The sequence below is a fragment of the Rhinoderma darwinii genome, unplaced genomic scaffold, assembly GCF_050947455.1.
Source record: "Rhinoderma darwinii isolate aRhiDar2 unplaced genomic scaffold, aRhiDar2.hap1 Scaffold_868, whole genome shotgun sequence".
In the NCBI taxonomy this organism is placed as follows: Eukaryota; Metazoa; Chordata; class Amphibia; order Anura; family Rhinodermatidae; genus Rhinoderma; species Rhinoderma darwinii.
Genome location: NW_027464437.1, coordinates 12,035 through 20,000, shown reverse-complemented (window position 1 = coordinate 20,000; position 7,966 = coordinate 12,035).

Sequence of the window (7,966 nt, the reverse complement as noted above, 5' to 3'; positions counted from 1 at the left end):
GGGGGGGGGGGTTGCGTAAAAATCTCCATAGAGAATTTTATTATTAAGTGCTTTTGGTTCCGGGGGGTTACAGGAGAATACTAGCGATAAAATCTATGGGGGGGGGGGGGGGGGGGTTGCGTAAAATCTTTGATAAGCGGCGGCGGCAGAAGCATTTAGGATGTAGAAGAGGGTTTGCCAGCTTAATGATTTTTTTAGAAAAAAAAATCACTGGTGGTTGGGGGGGGGAATCTAATAGTATAGGTATATTATAGCGAACAGAAAGTGCTATGTCCGACAAGCATTCATTTATAGGTTAACATATTCTTATGTTAATCCACCACGCTTGCATAATATGACCCACCTTATTGTTATGCCATTACCCCACTCAGAGATGCAAAGTGAAAGGTCCCCCTAAAAAAATACCATATGCTATCTAGTTATGTGTAGCGGGAGTAAAGAACTCAAGGTCCTGGATCTCAAAAGGAGGGTGGCTCTTTAGAAAGTGATAATAGACCGATTATTCTGTAAAAGGTACATAGATTCAGTTCCGTCAAATGGGGAGCCTTTCTATAGGTCTACTTATATTGTAGAACCATAGAAACCATAAGCTTTCAAGCCCTTGATTTTTTTTAGGCCATGTAGGATACGGTAGCTAACGAACAATTGATTCATGTTGAGTTATTGGGGTATTGGATGGTCATATTCATGTTATAAAAAATTTAAAGGGGTGTATAATTTATTGTATTTTATTAAAGTACCATTAAAGTTTATTATTCAATGGATTGTTGGATGATATTCTAGTTTGCTAGGATAAAAAGGTCCAATTCAACATTTTAAATTCTTGATATAGTTGGGATATAGGTGTTCTTATTAAGATGTTTATACTGATAATGTTAAATATAAATAAACTATTACAAGAATATTTATGTTTGAAGTGATTAAGTAGCTCAATAAATAAATAGTAAGTCTTTATTATTTAATAAAATTTGGATAAGACTCGGGTTAATTTTGATTGTATTAGTTATGCTCCTGAACTACGTATTAGGGCTCTCCGTACATTTAAGTCTACCTACTCATTAATTAATAATCCGCCTTCGTGCAATTATAGGAGTATTACATTCATATTTTATTGATAATTATTTAATATGAGCCTTAATATGTGGAATTATTGATGGCTTTGGCAAAGATATGCTTGGGGAAAGTAGATGAATGCTCTATTATACATAGAGTGGTTTATCGTACATAGTATGCTGATTTAGAGATTTTATGGGTGTAAATCAATATTTTTGGTAAGTATATTCTTGGGGAAAGTGACGGGATGCTCAATTACGGCCAGTGTTACTTTGTACAAAAATGTTAGAAGTCATATTATGTTTATTAAAAATTGTAATTTATTAACTTTGGAGTAGAGAGCGAGATGTTCTATTATGACTAGTGTAATTAAATACATAATATTGTAGAAAACATAATATGCTGATTTAGAGATTTTATGAGTATTAATCGATGGCTTTGGCAAAGATATGCTTGGGGAAAGTAGATGAATGCTCTATTATACATAGAGTGGTTTATCGTACATAGTATGCTGATTTAGAGATTTTATGGGTGTAAATCAATATTTTTGGTAAGTATATTCTTGGGGAAAGTGACGGGATGCTCAATTACGGCCAGTGTTACTTTGTACAAAAATGTTAGAAGTCATATTATGTTTATTAAAAATTGTAATTTATTAACTTTGGAGTAGAGAGCGAGATGTTCTATTATGACTAGTGTAATTAAATACATAATATTGTAGAAAACATAATATGCTGATTTAGAGATTTTATGAGTATTAATCGATGGCTTTGGCAAAGATATGCTTGGGGAAAGTAGATGAATGCTCTATTATACATAGAGTGGTTTATCGTACATAGTATGCTGATTTAGAGATTTTATGGGTGTAAATCAATATTTTTGGTAAGTATATTCTTGGGGAAAGTGACGGGATGCTCAATTACGGCCAGTGTTACTTTGTACAAAAATGTTAGAAGTCATATTATGTTTATTAAAAATTGTAATTTATTAACTTTGGAGTAGAGAGCGAGATGTTCTATTATGACTAGTGTAATTAAATACATAATATTGTAGAAAACATAATATGCTGATTTAGAGATTTTATGAGTATTAATCGATGGCTTTGGCAAAGATATGCTTGGGGAAAGTAGATGAATGCTCTATTATACATAGAGTGGTTTATCGTACATAGTATGCTGATTTAGAGATTTTATGGGTGTAAATCAATATTTTTGGTAAGTATATTCTTGGGGAAAGTGACGGGATGCTCAATTACGGCCAGTGTTACTTTGTACAAAAATGTTAGAAGTCATATTATGTTTATTAAAAATTGTAATTTATTAACTTTGGAGTAGAGAGCGAGATGTTCTATTATGACTAGTGTAATTAAATACATAATATTGTAGAAAACATAATATGCTGATTTAGAGATTTTATGAGTATTAATCGATGTTCTGAATATGTAGATACTAACAATAAAGTTAGGGTTCCATATGCTGAGGTGAGAGAATTAAACTAACAACTGCCTTAAAAATTAAGGCGAGTGAGTTTGTTTTCTACTACTCCGAGGGCAGGGATAAAAATAATAAACAGAATAAAATAAAGAATTGAAGTTAGTTGACCAATTATTACGTAAGGGTCTTCTACTGGTTGGCCGCCGATTCAGGTAAGAATTATTATATTGGCAACAAGGGTTCAAAATAATAATTTAGTTAGGGGTCGAAACATAGAAGTTCGGAGGTGAGATGTATGCAAAATAGGAATTAAGAACAGGATCATAATGGAGAGCAAGAGGGCCAAGACTCCGCCGAGTTTGTTTGGAATTGAACGTAAAATAGCGTAGGCAAATAAAAAATATCACTCAGGTTTAATATGGGGAGGTGTTACTAATGGGTTAGCAGGAATAAAGTTGTCAGGGTCCCCCAGAATATTGGGGGAGAATGTGGAAATTACAGTTAGTAGAGCAAGAAGCACTGTGAACCCTAAAATGTCTTTGTACGAGAAGTAAGTATGGAAGGGCACTTTATCAGGATTAGAATTAAGGCCGGTGGGATTAGAAGACCCCGTTTGGTGTAAAAATAAGAGGTGAAGTATTGTTAAGCCTATAACAATGAAGGGTAAAATAAAGTGAAATGTGAAGAATCGTGTTAGTGTGGCGTTGTCTACTGAAAATCCCCCTCAAATTCATTGAACGAGGTCTGGGCCAATATAAGGTGCTGCAGATAATAAATTTGTAATTACTGTGGCGCCTCAGAAGGATATTTGCCCTCAGGGTAAAACGTATCCTACAAATGCGGTAGCTATAACGAGAAAAAATAAAATAACCCCAATATTTCAGGTCTCTTTAAATAAAAATGATCCGTAATAAATGCCGCGTCCGATATGTAAATAAATACAAATGAAGAAGAAAGATGCTCCATTTGCATGAAGATTTCGTAATAGTCAGCCGTTATTAACGTCTCGACAAATATGGGCTACGGATGAAAATGCTATAGAAGTATCTGCGGTATAATGTATTGCTAAAAATAATCCGGTGATGACTTGTGCAATTAGGCAAAGACCTAAAAGAGATCCGAAGTTTCATCATAATGATAAGTTTGTGGGGGTTGGTAAGTCGATGAGGGAATTGTTAACAATTTTTAGAACTGGGTGGGTTTTACGTGTAATGGGGGCCATTAGTTTTTATAGTTGAATTCAACAGTAGTTTTTCAGATTACAGGTCTGGGTTAGAGGCCCAGTAAAAATTATGACTATTCTATTTGAATTAAGTTTAATTGGGGGTTTACTTGCAGTGGCTTCAAATCCTTCACCTTATTATGCTGCTTTAGGATTAGTTTGTTCAGCCGGGGCTGGTTGTTTAATCTTAATAGATGGGGGTGCTTCTTTTTTATCATTGGTTCTTTTTTTAATTTATTTGGGTGGAATAATGGTAGTTTTTGCTTATTCGGCTGCTTTAGTGGCAGAACCTTATCCTGAGGCTTGAGGTAACGCTGGGGTACTGGTTTATTTAGTGGCGTATACTTTTCTTTTAATTGCATGATGAATAATTGGGGGAAAAAAAGAAAAAGTAGTTGTGGAAGGAGAGGGGATAATATATATAAGTGATTGATGTGGGGTGTCAATAATATTTTCGTGGGGCGGTATTTTTTTATTAATTGTTGGGTGGGCTTTATTATTAACTTTATTTGTAGTCTTAGAGGTAGTTCGGGGCCATTATAGTGGTGTCTTACGAGCTGTAGGGTAATTAAGCAAACTAAAATAGTGAAAGTAAAAATAGATAAATAAACTTTAATTATTCCTTGATGGATTTCTTGATTTTTTATGATGGGGGGCAGTTGCAATTCTGTTAATCCTTTTGGCCCCAGTTTTTCTAATCATAGTGTGTCAATAAGGTGAGAGGAGGTTTGTAAACTAAAGTTAAGTGTATAATGGGGTAGTAGACGATGAAAAATTGTTGGATAAAAAGATGTATTGAGTGTTTTGGAAAAACTGTGATGGGGTAATTTAGTTCATGAAATATTGGCTAAGTCTAGGGCAATAATAAATCCTAAAAGTGATACGGCGAGAGCTGTAATTTTTAAATAAAGGGGTATAGTTAAATTTAATGGGGTTGAAGGTAAGATAATTTGATTAATAATGAGTCCAGCAATAATGCTTCCGATAGCTAAGCGTTTAATTGGGTTTGTAAAAGAGTCGGTTTCTGCCATCAGTTGAATGGGGTTAAGTCGAGGGTGTGCTATAGATGCAAAAAAAATTACGCGAAGACTGTAGACTGCTGTAAATGATGTAGCGATGATAGTTAAAGTTAGGGCTCAGGAATTAACATTAGATGTATTAATGGCTTCAATAATGGCGTCTTTTGAAAAAAATCCTGCTAAATAGGGGGTGCCTATAAGAGCTAAGCTACCGATAGATACACATGTCGTGGTAATAGGAAGGGTTTTTTGTAATCCTCCCATTTTTCGGATATCCTGTTCGTCATTAAGATTATGAATAATAGACCCAGAGCATAAAAAAAGTATGGCCTTAAAAAATGCATGAGTGCAGATGTGAAAAAAAGCTAAGTGGGGCATATTTAAGCCGATAGCCACAACTATTAGTCCCAGTTGGCTGGATGTTGAAAATGCAATAATTTTTTTGATATCATTTTGTGTTAAGGCACAGGTGGCTGCGAAGGCGGTGGAGATTGCGCCCAGACATAAACAAGTGGTAAGAGCAGTTTGATTATCTTTAATTATTGGGTGAATGCGAATTAGTAAAAATACACCTGCTACTACTATAGTACTAGAATGGAGTAGGGCAGACACAGGGGTAGGGCCTTCTATGGCGGAGGCTAGTCATGGATGAAGTCCAAATTGTGCGGATTTGCTTGCGGCTGCGATAATAAAAGCAATAATAAGGGGGGGTAGAATTATTTATGGAAAAGACAAAATTTAAGTCAATTGAGTTGTATGAGGAAATTAATCAAAACATAGAAAATAAGAAACCGATATCGCCAATTCGATTATACAAAACAGCTTGAAGGGCAGCTGCTCCGGCATTACTACGTGTAAAGTATCATCCAATTAGTAAATAGGATATAATACCTACACCTTCTCAGCCGACAAATAATATAAGAAAGTTTCCTGCTGACACAAGGAGTATTATTGCCAAGAGAAAAATAAGAAGGTATTTAAAAAAAAGTTGAATTTTAAAATCATTATTTATATACCAAAGAGAATATTCGATAATGCTTCAAGTAACCATTAAGGCGACAGGAATAAAAATAATGGAATACTGATCAAGTTGAATAGTAATATCTAAGGGGGTGGCAAGAATATTAAATCATTTTCAGGTAACAGTTGTTGATTGTGAGTTATCATTAATAAAGAAAAATAAAGGCACAATAGAAATAAAAAAAGCTGTTTTAATTGCAGTTTTTGTTTTAAAGTGAAAATTTATTGAACTAGGGTTAATTAGGGGAATTATAATAGTCAGTATACTTAAGAAATAGCATGAAAGTGCAGCTGTTGGGAGATTCATAGCTTTTATTAAAGATTATTTAGAATAAAGGCATTGAGTTTGCTATAGAGTCGAACTACAGAAACAAATAGTTAGCAGTTTTTGTTTATCCTATCAAATTCGGTGAACAGGGGAGGATTATTCCCCATCTTTAGAATCACAAACTAAAATTTTTATAAACTATATTCACTAGAATAATAGACCGGGATTTAATGATAGTAGTAAGGCAGGAATAATGTGGAGGGCAAATAAAATATGTTCTCGAGATTGAGTTGGTATTATTAATTTAATGTGTGATGGAATTTGTTCTCGCTGGGAAGATCAAAATAGATAGAGGGAATATGATGTGGTAAAAATAATACTAAGTCCGGTAATAACTAAAGTAAAATTTGATCATTGAAATAGAGATGTTAAAATAGAAATTTCTCCAATAAAATTTGGTGAGGGGGGAAGGGCTATGTTTAAAAGAGTTGCTATGAGTCATCATGCTGCGGCCAATGGGAAAATAATTTGGGTGCCTTGTAATAATATTAAGGTGCGGGTATTAGTACGTTCATAAGAGGTGTTTGCTAAACAAAATAGGGCGGATGAAATAAGTCCGTGAGAAATTATTAAAATTATTGCACCAGCGATGCTCCAGTCTGTCTTCACTATTGATGCTGCGATGACTAATCCCATGTGGCTTACAGAGGAGAAAGCAATTAGGGATTTTAAGTCTGTTTGTCGGGTACATAAGGCTGCTGAGAGTAAGACCCCTAGAAGAGAGAAGACGATCAATGGGGCGGCCATTGAGGTAAATGAGTCGTTTATTAGGACTGTAATTCGTAGAATTCCGTACCCCCCAAGTTTAAGAAGAGTGCCGGCCAAGATTATTGAGCCTGCAATTGGGGCTTCTACGTGGGCTTTTGGCAGTCAAAGGTGTACTCCGTAGAGAGGCATTTTAACCAAAAAGGCTAGAAAGCAGGCAGCTCATCATGCTAGGGCATTAGTTGGTGAATAATATTCAATTGGGCTCTCTTTAATAAGAGACACTGAAAGTGTGCCAAAATTTTCGTAGAAAAATAAAAGTGCAGTTAGAAGGGCTATTGAACCAAATAACGTATAAAATAAAAGATAAGTTCCGGCTAGCATGCGTTCTTTTTGGGCGCCTCATCGCGTAATAATAATAAGTGTAGGAATCATAGTTGATTCAAATATAATAAAAAATAATATTATGTTATCTACTATAAATGCTAGTAGAGTAGTAGTTTGAAGTATAATAATAGTAAAAATAAAGGCTCGTTGGCGGGAAATTGGCTCTTTAATAAGTTTGCTTTGACTTGCAATGAGTGTTGGGGCTGTAAGTCAGCATGTTAATACTAGAAGGGGGGAAGAGATTTCGTCAATAATAAAATAAGAATTTAAAGTTGATGTTCCTTTAGTACAAAATCATGAGGTAGCTAAAATGGCAATTGCTAAAGACTGGGCTGAGATAACTTCTCACAACCGCTTATGAGGGGTTAGTCATGTTGAAATAAGTAAAATAAAAAGTGGGGTTGCAATTATTAGCATTGTAAAAGGTTTAGTAAATTAAGATTGTCAGTGCCGTGTGAGCGGGCCGTAGCAACTATTAAAGCTAATCCCAGGCCAGCTTCACACGCAGATATTGTAAGCATAATAAGGGGGTATATTAGTGAGGGTATTATAGATAATTTTAGGCTTCACAGCCCCAGACCAATAAAAATAGATAACATTATGCTCTCTAAACATAGAAGGGTTGACAACAGGTGTGTTCGATGGAAGGAGATACCAATAAGGCCAAGAAAAAATGTGGCTGAAAATAGTCAAGATTCGTGTATTATTATAGAGATATTATGGGCTGAGCCATAATCTGCTGAGTCGAAATCAGCTATCTTTTTAGACTAATATCTCATTCGGCTCACTCTAAACCGCC